Source organism: Rattus norvegicus, unplaced genomic scaffold (genome assembly GCF_021556685.1).
Source record: "Rattus norvegicus strain SHRSP/BbbUtx unplaced genomic scaffold, alternate assembly SHRSP_T2T unassigned-0000161, whole genome shotgun sequence".
NCBI classification, from domain to species: domain Eukaryota; kingdom Metazoa; phylum Chordata; class Mammalia; order Rodentia; family Muridae; genus Rattus; species Rattus norvegicus.
Window position 1 is genome coordinate 12,501 of NW_028238882.1, and position 25,000 is coordinate 37,500.

The window sequence follows — 25,000 nt, forward strand, 5'->3', positions numbered from 1 at the left end:
TTTCTTTCCAATTTGTGTGTGTGGGGGGGGGGCAGCAATGGATCCAGTATCCAATTCCCCTTTCTCTCGATAACATCTTATTACAGTAAGATGGCTCGATTTCATTTGCAATTACTTTCTTATTCTAGACGAAGGTTGATGAATAAATCTTCTTGTCGCTCCATGAAGGAGGGAATAAAATAATATTTGGCTAGGTCTATATTCCTTCATTTTTATTTCTCTTTGTTTCTTGTCCTTTCTTTAAAAGAAAGAGGTCAACAAATCGGTGTGTACCACCACCACCACCACCACCACCACCACCACCACCACCACCACCACCACCACCACCACCACCACCACCGAGTTGTAGGGATCCATTATGGGCCCCTGTCTGTCTGCCTGTCTGATTCATTCGTGTTTATTTAAACGTCCTCCAATGATGGTTGTGCAGTGAAAGAAATGCGTGCCCGAGCTCGAGCTCGTGCGCAAACACACACACACACACACACACACACACACACACACACACACGGGGGGGGGGCAATGGGGGGTGAGGAGGAGGAGGAGGAGGAGGAGGAGGAGGAGGAGGAGGAGGAGGAAAGCTTGGGTTGGGTGGTTTGAGGATTTGAAGGTTTAGCCCTGCAATGTTCCTTACAACTTAAAAACTTTGTGACACACAAAGCGATATTCATTTTCTCCTTCTACTTTTCACTCTGTAGACCAAGATGGCAGACTATATCAGCCTTTGTGGAATGTGACCTTGTATTGCTTTGCCCTACTCTGCTCTGCTCTGCTCTGCTCTGCTCAACTTAACAGACGTGTTTTTGCTTTTGTTTATGATTTTTGCTTGCTTGCTCGCTCGCTCCCATGACTTGACTGTGGTTTCCCTTTCTATTACAGCACGGTGACCAGACTGCCTTGGGGTAATCAGAAAGGAGGCCAGAAGCAGTCTTTTTTCTGACGCACTGAGACTACATACCAGCCGATTTGGAGGAAAAGATATCCCTCTCTCCCTCCCTCCCTCCCTCCCTCCCTCCCTCCCTCCCTCCCTCCCTCCCTCCCTCCCTTCCTCCTTGACCCATTTTCCCTCTTTCCCGATACACTCAATAAATTTAAAGTAAATCAATGAATCAAGTCTCTAGTAATTTATTTGTTGGGATTTATTTGTTGGAAATTATCCCTCCACACCTTCGCCCCTCCCCCCACCACTCGAGGATGTCTCCCTGGGGGGGGGGCGGGGGGGTTGGGTGGACTCGTGTAGGCATACCTCTCCTCCCTTGGCTTTCCGGTCCACTTCGCTCCAGCATACCTAACTCTTTGGAAATGGTAATAGAGTTCATGACACACCCTCACAGAGAGAGGAAGAGTCCGATCGTTCACTGATTCGCTCTCAGCCAGCCTCGCCCTGACAGCTCAGGCATGTCTAAATCCGAATGTGGGCAATATTTACATGACTTGACTTGGTGCTTCTAACTTTTTCTCTCTCTTTTTTTTTTTCTTCTTTAGTATTTTTTTCTTTACCCTACAAACAGCACACTGCAGCTGTCTTCGGACACACAGCAGATCGATCCCATAACAGAGGGTTGTGAGCCACCATGGGAATAGAACTCAGGACCTCTGGAAGAACACATTCAGAACTCTTAACTGCTGACTCCATTATTTCCGATTAATGTTTAATGTTTATTTTATTTTATTTTATTTTATTTTCGGAGCTGGGGACCGAACCCAGGGCCTTGTGCTTCCTAGGCAAGCGCTCTACCACTGAGCTAAATCCCCAACCCCAATGTTTAATGTTTAAATAAATAAACCTTGTAAAGAAATTAAGCATCTTAAAACCATAGGCATGTGCATCCCCTCCTCATTCGTTCATTCCCTCGCTCATTCATTCAGACAGACAGACAGACAGACAGACAGACAGACAGCAACCAAAGTCTAGCCTTTAACAAAGCAAGAAAGCATACCCTGCGGGACGCACAGATGAATTCCTGAGGCTTACCCTGCAGAGCTTACATGAGGCTTAGTAAAGGACTGACCTGACAACAGCTACCTACATACGTTGAAAAGTCTACCTGGTATTGACGGATGATGACAAACTGTATGTGTGATACAAAACTGTATGTGTGGTTCCCCTTATAACTCATCTCGAAGAGCCCAGCTGTTGGGGCTCGTTCTTTTGGGGGGAAATGGAGGCTTTTCATCTTTCCCAAAGCTCCTCCTAGATCCTTTCTGTCCATCTGTCCATCCGTCCGTCCGTCCGTCTGTCCGTCCGTCCGTCCATCAAATTCTACCCTAGGCCTGCCCTTAGGTTGGTGGTCGTCCATTGAGTGCTAGTGACTTCTGACTTGTCTCTGTCTTCCCCTCTGAGAACTGTATTTAGATCTGATGCAGGCACGCAGGCAGGCAGGCAGGCAGGCAGGCAGGCAGGCAGGCAGGCAGGCAGGCCCTCCCTCGTTTTGAAACAGACAGACAGACAGACAGACAGACAGACCAAAGGGTCAATGACTGACTGCACTTAAAGGGGCTGTTGACTCCTCTTTGGAGTTACCGCTGTTTAAAACTTGCTTGATAAAATAAAGTCATCGAATCCAAACTACGCAAAGGGGACACTATAACAAATTACGACTGCTTGTGTATATAGAAAACAGGGTTTTTTCTTTCCCTTATTCCATTATGTATGTTTGCTTTTCTTCAAGAATAAAACCGGCTAGGTGGTGCCTCGGAGACTTTTTTTTTTTTCCCCCCAGGAGTCCCTTCGGGCCCTGCCAGCGGGAGCCTGGACCTCTGAGGCCAGAGAGGGTGTGCTGTATCCCCGGCTCGCTCCCTCCCTCCTGGGATCAATCTAAAAAATGGACAGTTTTGGACACAAGCTTAAGTAATGTTCAGCTCATTCATGCAAGAGAGATGTAGGAAGGACAACACCCCCACCCCCACCCCCACCCCTACCCCCACCCGACCAAATAATACCCTAACCAATAAAAACTAGCTCCTTACTCCTCCGCCTGAGGATTTCTGCGGTCTCATGGTTTGTTCTTGGTTGTTGTTGTTGTTGTTGTTGTTGTTGTTGTTGTTTTGTTTTGTTTTGTTTTGTTTTGTTTTGTTTTGTGTTTTTCAGACTTTAAGACAAATGTAGGGGTTGGGGATTTAGCTCAGTGGTAGACCGCTTGCCTAGGAAGCACAAGGCCCCGGGTTCGGTCCTCAGCTCCGAAGAAAAAGGAAGAAAAAAACAAAAACAATAAGACAAATGCTTGTTGTGATTCTCATTTCATTTCAAGGCTGCTATTCTCTAAATCAGAAGGACTCCCTTACAATTCTTCATGGGTAAACTTGCTTTACATCCCTGACATCAACAACAAAAAGAATTCAGAAAGTGGTGATGGACCAATCTGTTTGGGTGTTTCTTGCCTGCTTGACCTTGACTCGCACAAGAGAGCATAGAGAATAAAATAAAGTAGGTGGATGGAGAGATGGCACCGTCGTTAAGAGCACTGATTGCTCTTACAGCGGTCCTGAGTTCAATACCCAGCCAACACATGGCGGCTTGCAACCATCTGTAATTGTCAATCATGCCCTCTTCTGGGGTGTCTGAAGACACCTACAGGGTACTCGAATAGACATAAAACAAACAAACAAACAAACAAACAAACAAATCTTTAACAATTAAAAACAAAAAGAATAAAATAAAGCGAAGGACCCGCCTTGGAGACCTGCCCGGTATTGCTCCAGAGTCTACTTTTTAAAACACAGAGGTAGGGGTTGGGGTTTTAGCTCAGTGGTAGAGTCCTTGCCTAGCAAGCTCAAGGACCTGGGTTCAGTCCTCAGCTCTGGGAGAAGAAAAAAAATACACACACACACACACACACACACACACACACACACACACACACACAGAGAGAGAGAGAGAGAGAGAGAGAGAGAGAGAGAGAGAGAGAGAGAGTTTGACAGCAATAAAAAACAAAACAAAACCACTTTAAAATACAGAGATGTAAGGATACTCAGAGGGCTCAGAGGAAGCAACCAAGTGTTTGTTATATGGGTGCCAACAATATGGTTCATCTCTTCTTCTCTTCCACGTGGCATGGTGGCCAAGGTGGTGGGGAAACCACACAGTGAAAGGAATTGAACTACAGCACACAAGCAAGTCTCCCTCCCAGACATGAATAAAACTGAAATTAGGCTAAATGTACAATGAAAGGAAGCCAGGTGTTCGTGCATGTCTTTATTTCCATCATTCAAGAGGCAGAGGTGTTTAGAACTGTGTCTCTGTGAGATAGAGGAAGGCAGGCAGGCAGGCAGGCAGGCAGGCAGGCAGGCAGGCAGGCAGGCAGGCAGGCAGGCCTGATCTAGGTACTGATTTCCAGGTCTATGTGCAGACACCCCTGACTCAAATAAAGGAGTGAAAAGGAAAAAAAAATACAATTCACCTGGAAGGGTCAGCCAGCCATCAGATGCAGTGAACTAGAAAATTGGGATTCTCAACTGAGGCCTGTTCCCTCCCTCCCTCCCTCCCTCCCTCCCTCCCTCCCTCCCTCTCTCCCTTCCTTCCTTCCTTCCTTCCTTCCTTCCTTCCTTCCTTCCTTCCTGGCTTACAGACAGCCAGGTCCAAGCCCAAAAGAGTCCAGCAAGGAGCTTAGAGACTATGAGAGAGTGCACAGGTGTTCTAGGGAGGAATCAGCTCACCACCCAGCATCCCCATTTGGGTTCTTGTGCAATCGACACAGGGAGATTGACAATCTGGAATTTAGTGAGAAATCAAACAAGGGACACAGAATGCAAAATATTTATTTACACAGCAAGTGGGTCAGTTGGATTAGCAAGCTAGGACACCCACCCCCGACCCCATCCCAGCCCCCTACCACTGCCGGGTCTCCCTTCCTTGTTATCCCTTTCTCATGCCTCCCTCAATATGGGCACACAGGACCAGGAACATGTTTCTCTCAAAAACGCGTTTTCTGCTGTGAACTCAGTCTGGCAGAGAGTGAGTGGGTGAAGGATCCCTAAAGACCAGAGGGTTTATTAGAGGAAGGCTACCTCACAGTGTTCTTCACACCAGGAACAACAACAACAACAACAACAACAACAACAACAACAACAACAGCAACAGCAACAGCAACAGCAACAGCAACAGCAACAGCAACAGCAACAATGAATCAACAAATGGTGGACAGGAGATGAGCAGGGATGCTGGGGGGATGGGAGGGAGGGTAGGGCTGGTGAATCTGCACCTCCCTGAAGGTCTGCCTGTGAAATACTGGTTGATATATGCCTAGTTGAGGACAATATTCCCCTCTCCTGTGGTTTTCAATGGGACATGACTTCATTGCCAGAGACTATGGAATTGTTTCCATTTTCCCCTTCAAGAACTGTGTTTAGATCTGTTACAGACAGGCTCTGGGTTTTGAAACAAACAAACAAACAAACACACACACACACACACACACACACACACACACACACACACACAACGAGAGAGAGAGAGAGAGAGAGAGAGAGAGAGAGAGAGAGAGAGAGAGAGAATAGAGAAAAACAGAGACAGACACAAGAGAATTTGATCTCTCTCTCTCTCTCTCTCTCTCTCTCTCTCTCTCTCTCTCTCTCTCTTCTCTCCCCCTCCCCCCTCCCCTAGTTTCTCAGACTGGGTTTCTCTGTATTCGTCTGTAGGGCGGGAAGGACTGAAACTCTCAGATTCACCTTTCTCTGCCTCCCTAGTGCTGCTTTGATGGTAGTTTGGGGAGATTGGGATAGGAAGTAAAAAAGCTTGAGTGCTGATATCAAAGCCTCCCCTCCCCCCCACATGCATGCATGCATACACACACACACACACACACACACACACACACACACACACACACACACACACACACCCCTACCTGTCTCCTTCACACAGTTATTAAAAACTTTTTAACTGTGATTTAGAAAGTGTCTAGGGCTGGAGAGATGGCTCAGCGGTTAAGAGCACCCGATTACTCTTCCAGAGGTCCTGAGTTCAATTCCCAGCAACCACATGGTGGCTCACAACCATCTGTAAAGAGATCCGAAGCCCTCTTCTGGTGTATCTGAAGACAGCTACAGTGTACTTATATATAATAAATGAATAAATCTTTAAAAAAAAAAAAAAAGTGTCTAGATCATAGCTTCAGAGTCAGCACATCCTCTCCATACAGAAGACACTGACTGACTGACTGACTGACGGACGGACGGACGGACGGACGGACGGACACACACACACACACACACACACACACACACACACACACACACACACAATACATATTTATATATTTAAAATGATGCTTAAAAAAAACCCGTCTTCCTGTATAACGGAGGTTTAAAGGGAATCTGGCTGACAGCACGTTTTTGTGGTGTTTTAATTCCTTTTTTTTTTTTTTAACCAAATAGGAGGGAGATCTGTTGTCCCTTTTATTAAAAGCCAAAGTATTAAGTGGCGAGCCGATGTTTCAACTTTCACCATTCTGTTCCTTTCACCAAAAAGAGGGGGTTCTTTGGCTTTTCCTTTCCTTTTTGAAACAAAACCAGTTGGCCTAGCTTCCCTGTTCCTTTTCCCTCTTCCACGGTATGCTCGATGAAATAAAGTAAACAAATGAAGTTTCTAGTTATGTATTTGTTTGGGAGACCCGAACTATCTCTCAAGAGAGAGTTGCGGGTGTTGGGGATTTAGCTCAGTGGTAGAGCGCTTGCCTAGCAAGCGCAAGGCCCTGGGTTCGGTCCCCAGCTACGGAAAAAGAAAAAAAAAAAAGAAAAAAAAAAAAAAGAAAGAAAGAAAGAAAGAAAGAAAGAAAAGAAAAAAAGAAAAGGAAAAAAAAAAGAGCGAGTTGCATCTCCCCGCCGCCCCCCCACACACAAGGCCTCCTCCCTGTATGTGGGGGGAGGGGGAGGGGTGGACAGGAGCTAGCTGAGAGGGGGTGGGGTGGGGCGGGGCTGGAGAATATGCAGGTCCCTGAAGGTCAGTCGGGGAAATACTGCTGCTGCCCTAGCACGCTTCAGTGCCTCTTTAGAGTTTAGAGTTTTCTAAAGTTTTCTGCCTGAAATCAGCGAGTGATGATTTCACTGTGAAATGATGTCTGATCATCGCTCTCGCTGTCCTGTCAGGGCTCCGGCTCCTGGCAAATGTCTGACTGAAGGAAACCTTAGTTAGACTCACACCCAGCTGTTTGGAAATGGTAATGGAGTTGATAGCACACCCTGGGGGAAAGAGGCAGACTCCCTTTTTGCTCACTCTCAATTCCCAGCCTCGCCCTGCCAGCTCGGGGATTTCTAAGTAAGGGTGAATCTGGACCATATATGTACAGGGTTTGGCGTTTCTGATTCATGTTTAATGTTTAGTTAAATAAAGCTTGTCAAGGGCTGGAGAGATGGCTCCGAGGTTAAGAGCACTCACCGCTCTGCTCTTCCAGAGGTCCTGAGTTCGATTCCACAGAAACCACATGGTGGCTCACAACCCTCTGCAAAGGGATATCCCATGCACTCTACTGCCCTGTGTATATGAAAAGGGCTTTAGTGTACTCAATGTAAGTGAAAATAAATAAGTAAACCTTTAAAAGAATGAAACGAAATGAAGCTTGCAAAGAAATTGAGCATCTTAAAATGCCAGGCACGTTTATCCGCTCCTTTTTTTTTATTTCGTGTGTGGATCACATAACCACAGAGGTGGTTCCCCTTTCCTTAACCTCGACAGCCCAACTGGGACAGAAGTGCAAACTATCATCTACCTATCTGGGAGTGGAGTGGTTGGATACAGGGAGATGGAGCATTTGCAGTTAGTAAAGTTCTGATGTCGGTTTTTATTTCCTTTCATTTTTGGATAGATATCGGGAGCCTTTTTTTTTTTTAAGTACAAATTTTGTTTTCTGTGCAACATTCTGATCATAGTTTCCCATCGCAAAGCTCTTTCCAGATCCTTCCTCCCCATCCACCACCCCGTACTAACCCAGGCCTGCCCTTAGATGTGGTTGATGCATACCCAGGTGAGTCTCCATTGGAGAAAGGACGATATTCCCATCTCCTATGACTGTCAATGGCCGATGACCTAAATGCCAGTGACTTCGGACTTGACTCCATTTTCCCCTCTGAGAACTGGGTTTGGATCTGTTGAATGCAGGCAGGCCCTCGGTTTTGAAACAAACAAACAAACAAACAAACAAACACACCAAAAAATATTTAAAGCAGGCAACAACTGCCTGCACGCCAAGAGACTGTTGACTCCTCTTTGGAGATAGTACGATGTGAAACTTGCTTAATAAAGTAGAGTCCACACAACACAAAGGGAACACTTTAACAAATTATGAAGGAGAGAGGGGGGGGGGTATGTTTATCTACCTCCTCTTGTTTCTCAGACTAGAGATTTCATCTTCCTCTGTCTCTCGAGTGCTGGTGGCTTTGCTGCTGGTTTGGGGGGGGGGATTGGGATAGGGATAGGAAGAGAAAAGGCTTGAGTGCTGATTTTAAAGCTCTCTCTCTCTCTAAAGCTCTCTCTCTCTAAAGCTCTCTCTCTCTCTCTCCCCCCCTCCTTCTCTCTCTCTTTACACACACACACACACACACACACACACACACACACACACACACACACACACACACTGGAGAGGAAGACAGGAAGACCTATCTAGATGCAACGTGAAGAAGGCCTATGTCAGATGAGTTAATGGCTAGGGAACTGTTAGCTGGCTAGTCTGCCATTTTGTTGCAGTTGCTAGTATTATAAGGACACTTTCTCATTGGTTGTTTCTGCTGTTGCTGCCAGAATTCATTACATATTCTGTTAGGCTCTTCTGTGTGATAACACACTCAGAAACCGAACACTGTTGAAGTCAGTCTAACTGCTTTCTTTGTTGTCTAGTTACCCGCAATAATCTTGGACCTGAACTGAACACCCAGCAGCACTTCCCGCACCCACCCATGTATAAGCTTTTATAACCTGGACCACCAACACTAGAGCGACAGGGCAGACAGAGACTATTTGGAACCGGACTTCCATTTTGAGTTTTTGTTTGTGTTCTTGTTTTTTTCTCCTGTCCTGTCCTGTCCTGTCCTGTCCTGTCCTGTCCTATCCTGTCCTCTCTGTCTGTATGTCTGTCTGTCTGTCTGTCTGTCTGTCTGTAAATCCACACATATAGTTCTTTCCACATCTTATATCTCAAAACAAATAATGCTTGCTGTGATCCTCATTTCATTCAAGGGTACTACTCTCTAGACCAGAGGAGCCCCCTTACAATTCTCCACAGGTAGTGATGACCGGAGTGTTCAGTGCGACTAAGCAGGAATTATATGGTTGCCGCCATTATGCTTGATCTTACCGAAGGTAGGGTTGCGGGGCATGGTTGCCACGATGGCGACCAGTAGACCGTGATTGAGGAGACCGAACAATAATTAACCTACAATTCTCCCTCTCTGTCAACTGTTTCTCTGTCACTCTCTGTCTCTCTTCCCTCCTTCCCTCCCCCGTCTCTCAGACCTGAATGAGCATTGGAACTAAAGTAAATGTACATGTGAAAAGAAGCCAGGTGTGGTGCTGCATGTCTTTGATTGCATCACTTGAGAGGTGAAGGTGGGTAGAACTCTGTGAGCAGGCTGCAGACCTGAACCAGGTACTGATTTCCAGGGCTTTTGTGCAAAGACCCCTGACTCAACTAAAGAAATGAGGAGGAAAATAAAGAAACAGATACAATTAACTTGGAATAAACCAAACAAACTAAGAAAAAGGAAAGGCAGTAATGGAGTGGCCTGGCTTACAGAGGAGGGGCAGACATTTATCTGCCATTGCCTCCTCTGTTGAACACACAAACACACGCATGGGGGAGGGGGGAGAGACAGAGACAGAGAGAGACAGAGAGACAGAGAGAGGAAGAGAGACAGAGACAGGGAGACAGAGAGAGAGACAGACACAGAGAGAGAGAGACAGACAGACAGAGACAGAGAGACACAGAAAATTCGATCCCTGTCTCTCTCTCTCTCTCTCTCTCTCTCTCTCTCTCTCTCTCTCTCTCTCTCTCTCATCACAGGCTGAGCTCAGGGACAGTGAGTTCCACACTCACTCAGAGAAAAACTCTGTCTCCAGTCACCCTCACCCACACGCCTTCAAAATGATCCATTGTACTATTTTAGATTTATGTCTGAGGAGCCCCTCTCCCTCCGCCTCCTCCTGTTACGTTGTAGAAACGTTTAATCCCAAACAGGGCTTCTCTCCTACCCTGCCTTGATGATTCTGTTCCTGGATAAAAGATACACAAGCTTTATTATCTACAGGAAGCCTTAAATAGCACTAGAAGACCTGGGCAGGCAGATATCTACCCTCTAGGTTGTTAGTTTTGGGGGTTTTGTTTGTTTGTTTGTTTTTGTGTTTTTTGTTGTTGTTTTTAATTTTTTTAGATTTGTTTTTTATTTATCTGAGTATGCTGCAGTTATCTTCAGACACACCAGAAGAGATCAATCAGATCTCATTACAGATGGTTGTGAGCCACCATGTGGTTGCTGGCAATTGAACTCAGGACGTCTGGAAGAGCAGTCAGTGCTCTTAACCGCTGAGCCATCTCTCCAGCCCCTGTTGTTGTTTTTTGTTTTGGTCAAAAACCTGGATTCTCGGGGTTGGGGATTTAGCTCAGTGGTAGAGCGCTTGCCTAGCAAGCGCAAGGCCCTGGGAAGAGCAAGGTCCCCAGCTCCGGAAAAAAAGAAAAGAGGAAGAAAAAACAAACAAAACAAACAAAACAAAAAAAACCCTCTGGATTCTCAGGAGCTGTGTGGTGTGTCCTCTTATGTTCTGGTGCCCTCTTCTGGCATGCAGACATATAGGAATCAGAGAGAGCCCACATTTTTGTCCAGGAACAAACAAACTGCCAAACTGCCAAACAAACAACAAAGGATTGTAGGTTTTGACTGGCTCTGTAGGTTTCAGAGAAAGGCAGGGCAGACCTCTGTGAGTTTGGGACTAGACTACTCTACCGAGCAAGTTCCAGGGAGGGATTCCACAGGAGCACAGTGGACTGGACAAAATTTTGACTTTGTAATTTTATTTTTTGCCCAATTGGGATTTATGATTTGATTGTCACAAAACTTATACCTTTCATTTTATTTTATTTTCGGCCAAAATTTCATTTTCAGTTTCACTTCCGATTTAACTTTTAATTTCTTGTCGCGCTTATGTTCGGATCGAGTTAATTCTCTGGGGAGCTGTGCCCTTGCCACTGGTGCTGGCAGAAGGGGATCCCGAGATCTAGAGGTTCTGTGTGGTGGGCTGTGTGGCAGAGGAAAAAAATGAAATTAAGAACATATATAAATCTATGGATTTGTATAAGGAGAAACGTATGGTATGGTGGGAAGATGTAAGGGAGAGAAAAATAAAAAAAAAAAGATAGATAGATAGATAGATAGATAGATAGATAGATAGATAGAGTGATTCATGCTCCCAGCCTCCTATGTACAGAGTTCCCCGAGGCGTTTTTACTCGCCAAATAAAGACTGCGGTGTTTCCCAACACACCATGTGAATGTCCGTGGCTGTCGAAATTATTTCATTTATGTTTTTCACGTTTGTCGTCCGTGTCACTTCAAAGGCCATTGTGACTTCAGTCTTGTTATTGATTCATATATGCTTTCTATTTCTTTTCATTTTTCAAAACCTTTTTGTCTAAATTGTATTTGTCATTCACCTTGATTTAAACATTTATTAAAGTCCAGTTTGCCATTTATTCGTATTTACTCGTACTTTATTATTATTTTATAAATTTATTCCATCATTTCGTTTCAGTCGTCTATATTTGCCCTTCCTCTCGTTCCCGCTTTTCTTTTTTTTTCTTTTTTCTTTTTTCTTTTTTCAGAGCTGGGGACTGAACCCAGGGCCTTGCATTTGCTAGGCAAGCACTCTACCACAGAGCTAAATCCCCAACCCCGTCGTTCCCACTTTATGTCTGTTAACATTTAATTGTTTTATCTCCCTTGTCCTTCTGTGTCCCTCGTCTTAATTTCTGCTTTATTGTTTTCTTTTTTTTTTTTTAATTTATTTATTTAACGCATGTGAGTACACTGTAGCTGTCTTCAGACACACCAGAAGAGGGCATCAGATCTCATTACAGATGGTTGTGAGCCACCATGTGGTTGCTGGGATTTGAACTCAGGACCTCTGGGAGAGCGGTCAGTGCTCTTAACCGCTGAGCCATCTCTCCATCCCATCTGTTTTATTGTTTACATCGCACTTACTCTGTTTTTATGGCGATCTATTAACTTTTTTCCATGTCAGTCGTCGGTATCTGTTGATCACCTTGATTTTATTTTTTTTTTTCTTTTTTCTTTTTTTCGGAGCTGGGGACCGAACCCAGGGCCTTACTCTTGCTAGGCAAGCGCTCTACCACTGAGCTAAATCCCCAACCCCGATCACCTTGATTTTTGTTTTATTGTTTATTCACATTGACTCTTTATTCATTATTATTTTTAAGTAAAATAAAATAAATAAAATTTAAATATGGTAAAAATATTTGTTAAACAGATATTAAAAGGGAGGTCTACAGCAGATTTTTAAACTAACGGGCACACACACACACACACACACACACACACACACACACACACACACAAATTTCTCCCAGAGGTCCTGAGTTCAATTACCAGCAACCACAAGGTGGCTGACAACCATCTGTAATGGGATCTGATGCTCTCTTCTGGTGTGTCTGAAAATAGCTACAGTGTACTCTTACGCATAAATAAAATAAATAAATCTTTAAAAAAAAAATAAAATATGAGGTTGGCTCTCTTTGCTCCTCTCTTTGCTCTTTTGCTCTTCCTCTCTTCCCCTCTTCCCCTTTGTCCCTTCTCTCCCCATTCCCCTCCCAAATTCTCTCCACGTGCTCATGACTGGCCTTTACTCTCTTCTTCTACCTTTCTTCTCTCATTAAACCTCTCCGTGGAGGGGGAGGGGTGTGTGTGTGAGTGGGGGGAGGGGGGAATGAGGTTGACCAGTCTTCCTGTGTAACAGAGGTTTAAAAGGAGGCTGGTCGACAAAACGTTTTTTTTTGTGGTTTTTATTCTCTCTCTCTCTCTCTCTCTCTCTCTCTCTCTCTCTCTCTCTCTCTCTCTCTCTCTCTCTCTTAATCAACTCGGAAGTCGATCTGCTGTCCCTTTTATTAAAAGCCAAAGTATTAAGTGGCGAGCCGATGTTTCAACTTTCACCATTCTGTTCCTTTCACCAAAAAGAGGGGGTTCTTTGGCTTTTCCTTTCCTTTTTGAAACAAAACGAAAGGAGGAGCTCGACCAGTTGGCCTAGCTTCCCTGTTCCTTTTCCCTCTTCCACGGTATGCTCGATGAAATAAAGTAAATAAATGAAGTTTCTAGTTATGTATTTGTTTGGGAGACCCGAACTCTCTCTCAAGAGAGAGTTGCATCTTCCCGCTGCCGCCCCCCCCCCCCCCACACACACAAGGCCTCCTCCCTGTATGTGGGGGGAGGGGGAGGGGTGGACAGGAGCTAGCTGAGAGGGGGTGGGGTGGGGCGGGGCTGGAGAATATGCAGGTCCCTGAAGGTCAGTCGGGGAAGTACTGCTGCTGCCCTAGCACGCTTCAGTGCCTCTTTAGAGTTTAGAGTTTTCTAAAGTTTTCTGCCTGAAATCAGCGAGTGATGATTTCACTGTGAAATGATGTCTGATCATCGCTCTCGCTGTCCTGTCAGGGCTCCGGCTCCTGGCAAATGTCTGACTGAAGGAAACCTTAGTTAGACTCACACCCAGCTGTTTGGAAATGGTAATGGAGTTGATAGCACACCCTGGGGGAAAGAGGCAGACTCCCTTTTTGCTCACTCTCAATTCCCAGCCTCGCCCTGCCAGCTCGGGGATTTCTAAGTAAGGGTGAATCTGGACCATATATGTACAGGGTTTGGCGTTTCTGATTCATGTTTAATGTTTAGTTAAATAAAGCTTGTCAAGGGCTGGAGAGATGGCTCTCCACAGAGGTGGTTCCCCTTTTCTTAACCCGACTGGGACAGAAGTGCAAACTATCATCTACCTATCTGGGAGTGGAGTGGTTGGATACAGGGAGATGGAGCATTTGCAGTTAGTAAAGTTCTGCTGTCGGTTTTGTTTTGTTTTGTTTTGTTTTGTTTTGTTTTGTTTCCTTTCATTTTTGGATAGATTTTTTTGGATAGCCTTTTTTTTTTTTCTTTTTAAATACAAATTTTGTTTTCTGTGCAACATTCTGATCATAGTTTCCCATCGCAAAGCTCTTTCCAGATCCTTCCTCCCCATCCACCACCCCGTACTAACCCAGGCCTGCCCTTAGATGTGGTTGATGCATACCCAGGTGAGTCTCCATGGGATATTCCCATCTCCTATGACTGTCAATGGCCGATGACCTAAATGCCAGTGACTTCGGACTTGACTCCATTTTCCCCTCTGAGAACTGGGTTTGGATCTGTTGAATGCAGGCAGGCCCTCGGTTTTGAAACAAACAAACAAACAAACAAACAAACAAACAAACACACCAAAAAATATTTAAAGCAGGCAACAACTGCCTGCACGCCAAGAGACTGTTGACTCCTCTTTGGAGATAGTACGATGTGAAACTTGCTTAATAAAGTAGAGTCCACACAACACAAAGGGAACACTTTAACAAATTATGAAGGAGAGGGGGGGGGGGTATGTTTATCTACCTCCTCTTGTTTCTCAGACTAGAGATTTCATCTTCCTCTGTCTCTCGAGTGCTGGTGGCTTTGCTGCTGGTTTGGGGGGGGGATTGGGATAGGGATAGGAAGAGAAAAGGCTTGAGTGCTGATTTTAAAGCTCTCTCTCTCTCTAAAGCTCTCTCTCTCTAAAGCTCTCTCTCTCTCTCTCCCCCCCTCCTTCTCTCTCTCTTTACACACACACACACACACACACACACACACACACACACACACACACACTCACTTCCTAGGATGAAAGAAAAGAAATGAAAAGGAAGGCACCCATGGTGATGCATGACTTTGATCTCACTTTGGTCTCAGCACTGGAGAGGAAGATAGGAAGACCTATCTAGATGCAACGTGAAGAAGGCCTATGTCAGATGAGTTAATGGCTAGGGAACTGTTAGCTGGCTAGTCTGCCATTTTGTTGCAGTTGCTAATATTATAAGGACACTTTCTCATTGGTTGTTTCTGCTGTTGCTGCCAGAATTCATTACATATTCTGTTAGGCTCTTCTGTGTGATAACACACTCAGAAACCGAACACTGTTGAAGTCAGTCTAACTGCTTTCTTTGTTGTCTAGTTACCCGCAATAATCTTGGACCTGAACTGAACACCCAGCAGCACTTCCCGCACCCACCCATGTATAAGCTTTTATAACCTGGACCACCAACACTAGAGCGACAGGGCAGACAGAGACTATTTGGAACCGGACTTCCATTTTGAGTTTTTGTTTGTGTTCTTGTTTTTTTCTCCTGTCCTGTCCTGTCCTGTCCTGTCCTGTCCTGTCCTGTCCTATCCTGTCCTCTCTGTCTGTCTGTCTGTCTGTCTGTCTGTCTGTCTGTAAATCCACACATATAGTTCTTTCCACATCTTATATCTCAAAACAAATAATGCTTGCTGTGATCCTCATTTCATTCAAGGGTACTACTCTCTAGACCAGAGGAGCCCCCTTACAATTCTCCACAGGTAGTGATGACCGGAGTGTTCAGTGCGACTAAGCAGGAATTATATGGTTGCCGCCATTATGCTTGATCTTACCGAAGGTAGGGTTGCGGGGCATGGTTGCCACGATGGCGACCAGTAGACCGTGATTGAGGAGACCGAACATAATTAACCTACAATTCTCCCTCTCTGTCAACTGTTTCTCTGTCACTCTCTGTCTCTCTTCCCTCCTTCCCTCCCCCGTCTCTCAGACCTGAATGAGCATTGGAACTAAAGTAAATGTACATGTGAAAAGAAGCCAGGTGTGGTGCTGCATGTCTTTGATTGCATCACTTGAGAGGTGAAGGTGGGTAGAACTCTGTGAGCAGGCTGCAGACCTGATCCAGGTACTGATTTCCAGGGCTTTTGTGCAAAGACCCCTGACTCAACTAAAGAAATGAGGAGGAAAATAAAGAAACAGATACAATTAACTTGGAATAAACCAAACAAACTAAGAAAAAGGAAAGGCAGTAATGGAGTGGCCTGGCTTACAGAGGAGGGGCAGACATTTATCTGCCATTGCCTCCTCTGTTGAACACACAAACACAGGCGCCGAGAGAGCGAGAGAGCGAGAGAGCGAGAGAGCGAGAGAGCGAGAGAGCGAGAGAGCGAGAGAGCGAGAGAGCGAGAGAGCGAGAGAGAGAGAGAGAGAGAGAGAGAGAGAGAGAGAGATCTGTTAATCTGTTTGTCTCCCTCCCCTAGTTTTTCAGACAGGGTTTCTTTATGAAAAGAAAGAAACTGGTAGCTGTAGGCTGGTAGCTGCTGGCTGTTAAAGGTCTAGGTAAAACAATGTGATGGCCTAAGAGGAAAATAAAGAAACAGATACAATTAACTGTTAAGGCCTAGATGCCGTGTGAATGAGGCCTACATCAGATTGGTTAAGATAACTGTCACCTGGCTAGCCTGCCATTTTAATATTGCAAGGACGCCTTCTCATAGGTTGTTTCTGCTGTCACTGCCAGAGTTCATTACATATTCTGTTAGGTTCTGTATGACACACACGCAGAAACCAAACATTGTAGAATCCAGTGTGTCCTTGAGTGCGTGTCTACAATGCGTGCGTGCGTGCGTGCGTGCGTGCGTCTGTGCATGCGTGTGTCCATGGCCATGCTAGAGCCCACCCCAGATTTGTGTTTCAGAGATCTTTACTTATTTATTTTTCCTGCCTTGGCTTGTGTAGGCACTAAGTCACCACACTTCCCGAAAAACAAAATGAAACAAAACAAAACAAAATCCACCAACAAATGGACCAAACCCAAACCCCAAGCCAAACAAACAAATATTCCTGCCTGCCTGTCTGTCTATCAGGGCTACAACAGAGAGAAGTGGAATCTTGAATGAACAAAACTAGAATACCTAAGTCTGCCTGTTTCCCCTCTTCCCACCCTCCCCTGCCCCCCAGCCCATCCCCTAGAGCTGGTCTAGCATGTTCTCTGACCCTGGGGGTGCGGTGAACCGGCCTGCTTTGCTAAACTCTGTAGTGTATAAACTTGGTAACTCTAGAAAGCAGGAGCTGAAAATGTGCAGATAAGGTGGTGGTCGAGCTGTGTGTGTGTTGGTGTGGGAGGGAGACTGCTTCGGTAACTGCTGCTTTTCAATGTCCGGCTGAAACTCTGTGCTTATGATGTATCTTTTGGTTTATTCGATTTTACTTACTGTCTATTGGGTTTGCATTTGATTTTTATTGATTTTATTGATATTTATGTTTAACTATTTTGACCTGGCTAAATGACTGACTGACTGACTGACTGACTGACTGACTAAGTCTACCTGGCATACAGGAGGAATTCAAGGACGAACGATTGTTTAAGTATGACAAAAATAAGTAAGTAAGTAAGTAAGTAAGTAAGGGGGTTGGGGATTTAGCTCAGTGGTAGAGCGCTTGCCTAGCAAGTGCAAGGCCCTGGGTTCTGTCCCCAGCTCCGAAAAAAAAGAAAGAAAAAAAAGTAAGTAAGTAAGTAAGTAAGTAAGTAAGTAAGTAAATAAATAAATAAATAAATAAATACGATCATTTAGAAGTAATATAGGCAGAAGGAGAACATGTGGCTGTGGATGGTCTGAGGCTTCTGGCTGCTTTTGGGTGCCTCTTCACCTTTCTGCACGTGCAAACTGAGTTTAATTAAGTTCTGTTTCCCTAGAGGCTGGGAAAGGGAGAAACAGAAGTGACCTGGAACATCAGGGCTAATGGCCGGCTGCCTCCATCTTGGTGAGGTCAGGTGTCAGCCAAGCTGGCTGCCAACCATCCACAGTTGAATCCAAAGTGCCCAAATGGGACACTATAACAAATCATGTATACAGATTTGTGTATATGGAAAACATTTTTCCTTTCTCTTCTTTTCTTTTCTTGAGAAATTCAGCTGGTCCTGATGTCTTTCCCTCGGTGTGTCCCTCTGTCATCTCTCTCTCTCTGTCTCTTTGTCTTACTGTCTCTGTCTGTCTCTGTCTGTCTCTGTCTCTGTCTCTCTGTGTGTGTGTGTGTGTGTGTGTGTGTGTGTGTGTGTGTGTGTGTGTGTCCTTAATCTCAGCAGCACTACTCATCCAATCGATTTTTCCTCTCCCCTTGTCTCCTTCACATGGCTATTACCCCACCTTAAACAGCACTAGAAGAGCCTGGCAGGCAGATATCTACCCTCTATGCTGTCAGAATTTTTTTTTTTTTTTTTTAAAGTCAAAACCTGGATTCTCAGGAGCCATGTGGTGTGTCCTCCTAGGTTCTGGTGCCCTCTTCTGGCATGCAGACATATAGTCAGCAGAGAGAGCTGTGTGGGTGGCCGAGGCAGGCAGAGTGGACCTCTGTGAGCTTGAGGCTAGATAAGTCTACGGAGCAAGTTCCATGACTGCCTGGGCTATACCAAAAGAAACGTACCTTGAGGCAAAACAAAACAAAGCAGAAAAGGTTCTGCTTTTATTTTACAGACATGTGTTCTCTCTAGTCCTATTGACTATAGAAGTTTGATCATGAAGTCACATTGATTTTTATTACAGAGTTTATTTGTGTGTGTGTGAGAGAGAGAGAGAGAGAGAGAGAGAGAGAGAGTTTTTTCTTTAATCTTCAAACATATTTTTTATTGTTTATTTATTTTATGAGCACACTGTCACTGTCTTCAACACACAAGGAGAGGATTCCATTACAGATGGTTGTGAGCCACCATGTGGTTGCTTGGATTTGAACTAAGGATCTCTGGAAGAGCAGTCAGTGCTCTTCACCGCTGAGCCGTCTCTCCAGCCCTGAAACAATATCTTGAATAAACAATAACAAAAACACTAAAACTAAGTCTGCCAGTTTTCCTCTTTCTTTCTCTCTCTCTCTCTCTCTCTCTCTCTCTCTCTCTCCCTCCCTCCCTCCCTCCCTTCCTTCTTTCTTCCTTTCTTTCTTTTTCTTCAGATAGGATTTCTTAGTGAATGATATTTATGTTGATATAAATTTTTTACGTACTTTTGACTGGCTAACTAACTAGCTAAGTCTGCCTGTCCTAAAGAAGGAGTTCCCCTGCCACAACTAAATACGTGCATAGAAAAAAAATATATAATTATTAACTTGGGATGAAACTAATGTAACAAGCAAGCAAACAAACGCACAAGCAAACAAAGTAGGGATGGTGGTGCTGGGTGCCTGGTATATGGGAGATGGGAGACCTGTGGTCTAGAGCGTCCAGAGCTCTGGCCTCCATACTCTGGACTGCATTCTCTCTAGCAATCTTCCCAAAGTGGCTGTATTTAACCATGTTTTTATTTTTTAAATTGGCTCTCTCTCTCTCTCTCTCTCTCTCTCTCTCTCTCTCTCTCTCTCTCTCTCTCTCTCCCTCCCTCCCTCCCTCCCTCCCTCCCTCCCTCCCTCCCTCCCCCCACCACACACACAGAGGCACGTGTGAACAAGGGAATGCAAATGCACAAAATAAGTATGTTTTGATCAGAGTGAAAACAAATCACGGGAATTTTAACCATTCCACCATCATTCCACCATTCTTTTAATTTACTCTCTGTGTTTAGTCTTCCAAAGAGGGTGGCAGGTGTGTGGTTTGGTGAGTGCCGGCTGGCGGTGGCAGCGAGGAACAGAGAACAACAACAACCCCCCCTCCCCCCCATCGGGATCGGTGGAGGGTTTTAAAAATGAGTGAGCCATTTAAAAATGGTGTGGAACTGAGGTCGCCGCCACCCTCCCCTCACGACGGAGTTTGGACGCTCCCTTTTCCTAACTGTGCCTGTTCCTTGCTAATTGTTAACCGATTCGAGAGTGCATGTCCTTTCACTTAGAGGTGGCCTGTTTTCACCGCTCCGTCCTACTTTCCTTTTCTGGGTGCCTGAGGGGGTTGGCCCCGAGTCCATCCCGCGTTCACTGTGTTCCGGCGGGACAACCGGGACCGTTTGTGCCATTCGGGAGAAGTGGTGGGTACCTGCCCCGTTGTGCGTGGGTGAGTGTCCCCCTGAGCTAGGGAGGTCACTCCGGAGAGACGGAATGAGTGTGTGTGGCGGCGGCGGCGCGTGACAGTCTGTATTGGTTTGCTTGATCGAGATCGCTGTCGGGCGACACCTAGTGGCGACAAGTTTCCGCAACGCTCCTGTCCCCCGGTTGGTGACAAAGGACGGGGAAGTGCCTGTGGTGAGCCGGCCAGGGTGAGAGGGTGACAGGCAAGCAGGCGGGTGCGCGACGGAGACGCCGTCCTGTCTGGGGACCATCTCTAGCTAGGAGGTTGTACCTGGAGAACTTCAGGGGAGGAGGGTGGCTGTACGACCTATTGGGACACAAGGAGGGGTTGGTGGCAGCTGGATGAGGTCGACCAGAAGGCTTGGGCCCCGTCCCGGATTTTTTTTTTTTTTTCCAATTTTTTTTTTTTAAATTTTTTATTTTATTTTATTTTTTTTTTATTTCTTCCCTCCTCTCCGGTCCCAGCCAGCGGGACCATAGACACTTTTGAGGCCGAGAGGGTGCTGTGTCCCCGGCCTCCGAGCCGAGGTGGCCCGGCTAGGGGGCGCCACGGAGTTTTTTTTTTTTTTTTTTCTTTTCCAGGAGTCCCTTCGGTCCCAGCCAGCGGGACCATAGACACTTTTGAGGCCGAGAGGGTGCTGTGTCCCCGGCCTCCGAGCCGAGGTGGCCCGGCTAGGTGGCGCCACGGATTTTTTTTTTTTCTTTTCCAGGAGTCCCTTCGGTCCCTGATAGCGGGAGCCTGGACCTCTGAGGCCGAGAGGGTGCTGTGTCCCCGGCCTCCGAGCCGAGGTGGCCCGGCTAGGGGGCGCCACGGAGTTTTTTTTTTCTTTTCCAGGAGTCCCTTCGGTCCCTGATAGCGGGAGCCTGGACCTCTGAGGCCGAGAGGGTGCTGTGTCCCCGGCCTCCGAGCCGAGGTGGCCCGGCTAGGGGGCGCCACGGAGTTTTTTTTTTTTTTTTTTCTTTTCCAGGAGTCCCTTCGGTCCCTGATAGCGGGAGCCTGGACCTCTGAGGCCGAGAGGGTGCTGTGTCCCCGGCCTCCGAGCCGAGGTGGCCCGGCTAGGGGGCGCCACGGAGTTTTTTTTTTTTTCTTTTCCAGGAGTCCCTTCGGTCCCTGATAGCGGGAGCCTGGACCTCTGAGGCCGAGAGGGTGCTGTGTCCCCGGCCTCCGAGCCGAGGTGGCCCGGCTAGGGGGCGCCACGGAGTTTTTTTTTTCTTTTCCAGGAGTCCCTTCGGTCCCTGATAGCGGGAGCCTGGACCTCTGAGGCCGAGAGGGTGCTGTGTCCCCGGCCTCCGAGCCGAGGTGGCCCGGCTAGGGGGCGCCACGGAGTTTTTTTTTTTTTTTTTTCTTTTCCAGGAGTCCCTTCGGTCCCTGATAGCGGGAGCCTGGACCTCTGAGGCCGAGAGGGTGCTGTGTCCCCGGCCTCCGAGCCGAGGTGGCCCGGCTAGGTGGCGCCACGGATTTTTTTTTTTTCTTTTCCAGGAGTCCCTTCGGTCCCTGATAGCGGGAGCCTGGACCTCTGAGGCCGAGAGGGTGCTGTGTCCCCGGCCTCCGAGCCGAGGTGGCCCGGCTAGGGGGCGCCACGGAGTTTTTTTTTTCTTTTCCAGGAGTCCCTTCGGTCCCTGATAGCGGGAGCCTGGACCTCTGAGGCCGAGAGGGTGCTGTGTCCCCGGCCTCCGAGCCGAGGTGGCCCGGCTAGGGGGCGCCACGGAGTTTTTTTTTTTTTTTTTTCTTTTCCAGGAGTCCCTTCGGTCCCTGATAGCGGGAGCCTGGACCTCTGAGGCCGAGAGGGTGCTGTGTCCCCGGCCTCCGAGCCGAGGTGGCCCGGCTAGGGGGCGCCACGGAGTTTTTTTTTTTTTCTTTTCCAGGAGTCCCTTCGGTCCCTGATAGCGGGAGCCTGGACCTCTGAGGCCGAGAGGGTGCTGTGTCCCCGGCCTCCGAGCCGAGGTGGCCCGGCTAGGGGGCGCCACGGAGTTTTTTTTTTCTTTTCCAGGAGTCCCTTCGGTCCCTGATAGCGGGAGCCTGGACCTCTGAGGCCGAGAGGGTGCTGTGTCCCCGGCCTCCGAGCCGAGGTGGCCCGGCTAGGGGGCGCCACGGAGTTTTTTTTTTTTTTTTTTCTTTTCCAGGAGTCCCTTCGGTCCCTGATAGCGGGAGCCTGGACCTCTGAGGCCGAGAGGGTGCTGTGTCCCCGGCCTCCGAGCCGAGGTGGCCCGGCTAGGGGGCGCCACGGAGTTTTTTTTTTTTTTCTTTTCCAGGAGTCCCTTCGGTCCCAGCCAGCGGGACCATAGACACTTTTGAGGCCGAGAGGGTGCTGTGTCCCCGGCCTCCGAGCCGAGGTGGCCCGGCTAGGTGGCGCCACGGATTTTTTTTTTTTCTTTTCCAGGAGTCCCTTCGGTCCCTGATAGCGGGAGCCTGGACCTCTGAGGCCGAGAGGGTGCTGTGTCCCCGCCCTCCGAGCCGAGGTGTCCCGGCTAGGGGGCGCCTCCGAGACTTTATTTTTTCCAGGATCCTCCCCGGTCCCTGCCAGCGGGAGCATGGACTTCTGAGGCCGAGGGGAAGCTGTGTTCCAGGCTATCTACCATGGCCTCCTCGGTCTGTGAGCACTCAGGGTTCTAAGGTCGACCAGTTGTTCCTTTGCGGTCCGGTTCTCTTTCTACATGGGGACCTCTTGGGGACACGTCACCGAACATGACTTCCAGACGTTCCGTGTGGCCTGTCATGTTTATCCCTGTGTCTTTTACACTTTTCATCTTTGCTATCTGTCCTTATTGTACCTGGAGATATATGCTGACACGCTGTCCTTTTGACTCTTTTTGTCATTAAAGGACGTTGGAAGAGGCTTGCACCAAGGCTGTTTGCTTGTCCAGCCCTAGCTCTTTTCTTCTGCGCATGGGCCTCTTCGATGCTCGAAGCTTAGCGTCCCCCCATGAGTACGCGCTTCCTGCTTTCCCGTGCTTGCTTGCCTGTGCTCTGTGGGGCAGCTTTATGACAACCGTCCCGCGTGTCAGGCGTTCCCGATTTCCCCGTGGTGGTTGTCGTCCGTTACCGGTAGGAGTCGTTGGTGCCGAGTGCGACTGGAAGGGTTTTCCCGTTTGGTGCTAGTGACCCCCTGGCGTGCTCCTCTGCGGCCGACCGGTTTTTTTATTTGTTTTTTTTTTTTTTTTTTTTTTTTTTTTTTTTTTTTTTTTTTTTGTTTTTTGGAAGGAGTTCCCGAACCTCCGCTGCTTGGTGGTGTGTCCCTTTCTTTCCTGCTGTGTGCCTCCCGAGTTGCACCTTTTCTCCTTCGAAGGGGATTTTATTTTTTTATTTTTATTTTTTATTTTTTTTTTTTTTTGAAGGAGTTCCCGAACCTCCGCTGCCCGTTGAGTCCCGTTCTTCCACGCCACGTGCCTCCCGAGTGCAACGCTTCCTTTTTTTTCTCGCCCTCGAGAAGGGTAAATTTTTTTTTTTTGTGTGTGTGGCAGTGTTAGCGACTTCTTCCCGTGCTCTCTCTCGCTCTTCTCGCTCGTATTCCCGTCCAGTGCGTTGTTAGAAAGCTCTCACGCCCGTTGTTCCCGATGCATGGCGTGTCTCGCTCCCGTTGGATCGATGTGGTGCTGCCGCGTTCTCTTCGGGCCGGGGCCTAAGCCGCGCCAGGCGAGGGACGGACATTCATGGCGAATGGTCATTCAGCGCGAATGGCGACCGCTCTTCTCGTTCTGCCAGCGGGCCCCTCGTCTCTCCTCCCCATTCCTTTGCAGGGTGGTGTGTGGAAGTCAGGGGTGCGGCTGTCCGGCACGAGCGCTGACCCGCGCACACTTGTTGCTGTGGTTCGCGGTGTCCCTGTGGACGTGTCGGGGGCGCTTGCCCCCACGCCGTTCACTGCTTCGCGGCCCTCTTCCCCCGTGCCGGGGGAAGGTGGTAGACCCGCTGCGGTGCATACCCTTCCCGAATGGTGTGTGCACGCGCCCTGCTTTGTGTGAGCCTTGCGGTGCTCCTGGAGCGTTCCGGGCTTTGACCACCAAGGTGCCCGCTTCTGAGTTGGCGGTGGCGCTTCCCGCTCCCCGGCGTGCCTCCTGTGCTCCATGGTGCTTGTGCCTTTACGCTTTCCCTTGTCCTAGTTGCCGGCTTTCTGCACGGTGACAGAAAGGGGGGGGGTCGAGGAGTTGAGTGTGCGGTTAAAAGGCTCCTTCCGTTGGGTGAGCGCCCACCCCGTGCCTATGTTTTTGGTGCCTTCACCCGCGGGCCCTGCGCGGTTAGGGTGGTGCTGAGCGATCGCGGCTGGCCCTTTTTAAAGACCGGACTCCCTCAAGTCAAGGCTCCTCCTTTGTGTGCGCCTTGAAGAGGCCTGGCTCTCGGCGGGGACCTGTCGCAGGTCCCCCCGGTCCGCGAATGCTCAAGAAGACCCCGGAGAAAGAGACCTTTGCCGATACCGCAGACCCCCCACCAGCTGGCGCGTGGTCCTTCCCGTTCTGTCCCGCGCCTGTTGCTCGTTTCCCGTTGCGTGCACGGAGCCCTTGGCTGCTCGTCGGTGTTGGGTTCGTCCCGCCCTCAGTGAGGAATTTGCCTTCTCTAGCTATCTTCGGAAAGGGCTTTACGATCTCCGAGGGGCTTCTCCCGGATGGTCCCCTCGGCTGCCCGCCCTGACCTCAGCCTTCTGCGCGCAGCGTTTGCTCTCTCGCCTACCGCGACCCGCGCCTCCCCGCTCCGAGTACGAGGAGGGATCACGCGGGACGGGGCTCTGTCGACCTGCCGCTGTGCGGAGCTTGTGGGGGAGATTGGGTTTCTGGTGGCAGGTGGCGGGGAAGGGCCGTGCACACGCCCGCGTGCGCGGTACCCCCCTCACCGCGAGGGGTCGTCGCGGGACGGGTGGGTTTGGAAGGGCGGCGGTGGGCTCCCGGTCCCACCCGCCTCCGTTTCCCCCGTGCCCTCCGTCGCGTGTGCGTCCCTCCCACGCGCGTCCACGTCCCGGCCACTCTC

The 25,000-nt window shown here is 48.2% G+C and overlaps 1 long non-coding RNA gene across 2 annotated transcripts in view; it reads left to right on the forward strand.

The window, feature by feature from the left end:
- The first annotated feature begins 19,819 nt into the window (after positions 1 to 19,819).
- The window catches only part of LOC147997375 (uncharacterized), a 19,067-nt gene continuing 13,886 nt past the window's right edge, over positions 19,820 to 25,000 (forward strand). Inside the window, exon 1 of one of the 2 annotated variants that reach the window (XR_015647926.1) lies at positions 19,820 to 20,003. This is a non-coding gene — a long non-coding RNA (uncharacterized LOC147997375). Of the gene's footprint in view, positions 20,030 to 25,000 lie in introns of both variants that reach the window. The other variant, XR_015647927.1, reaches the window with a different exon arrangement.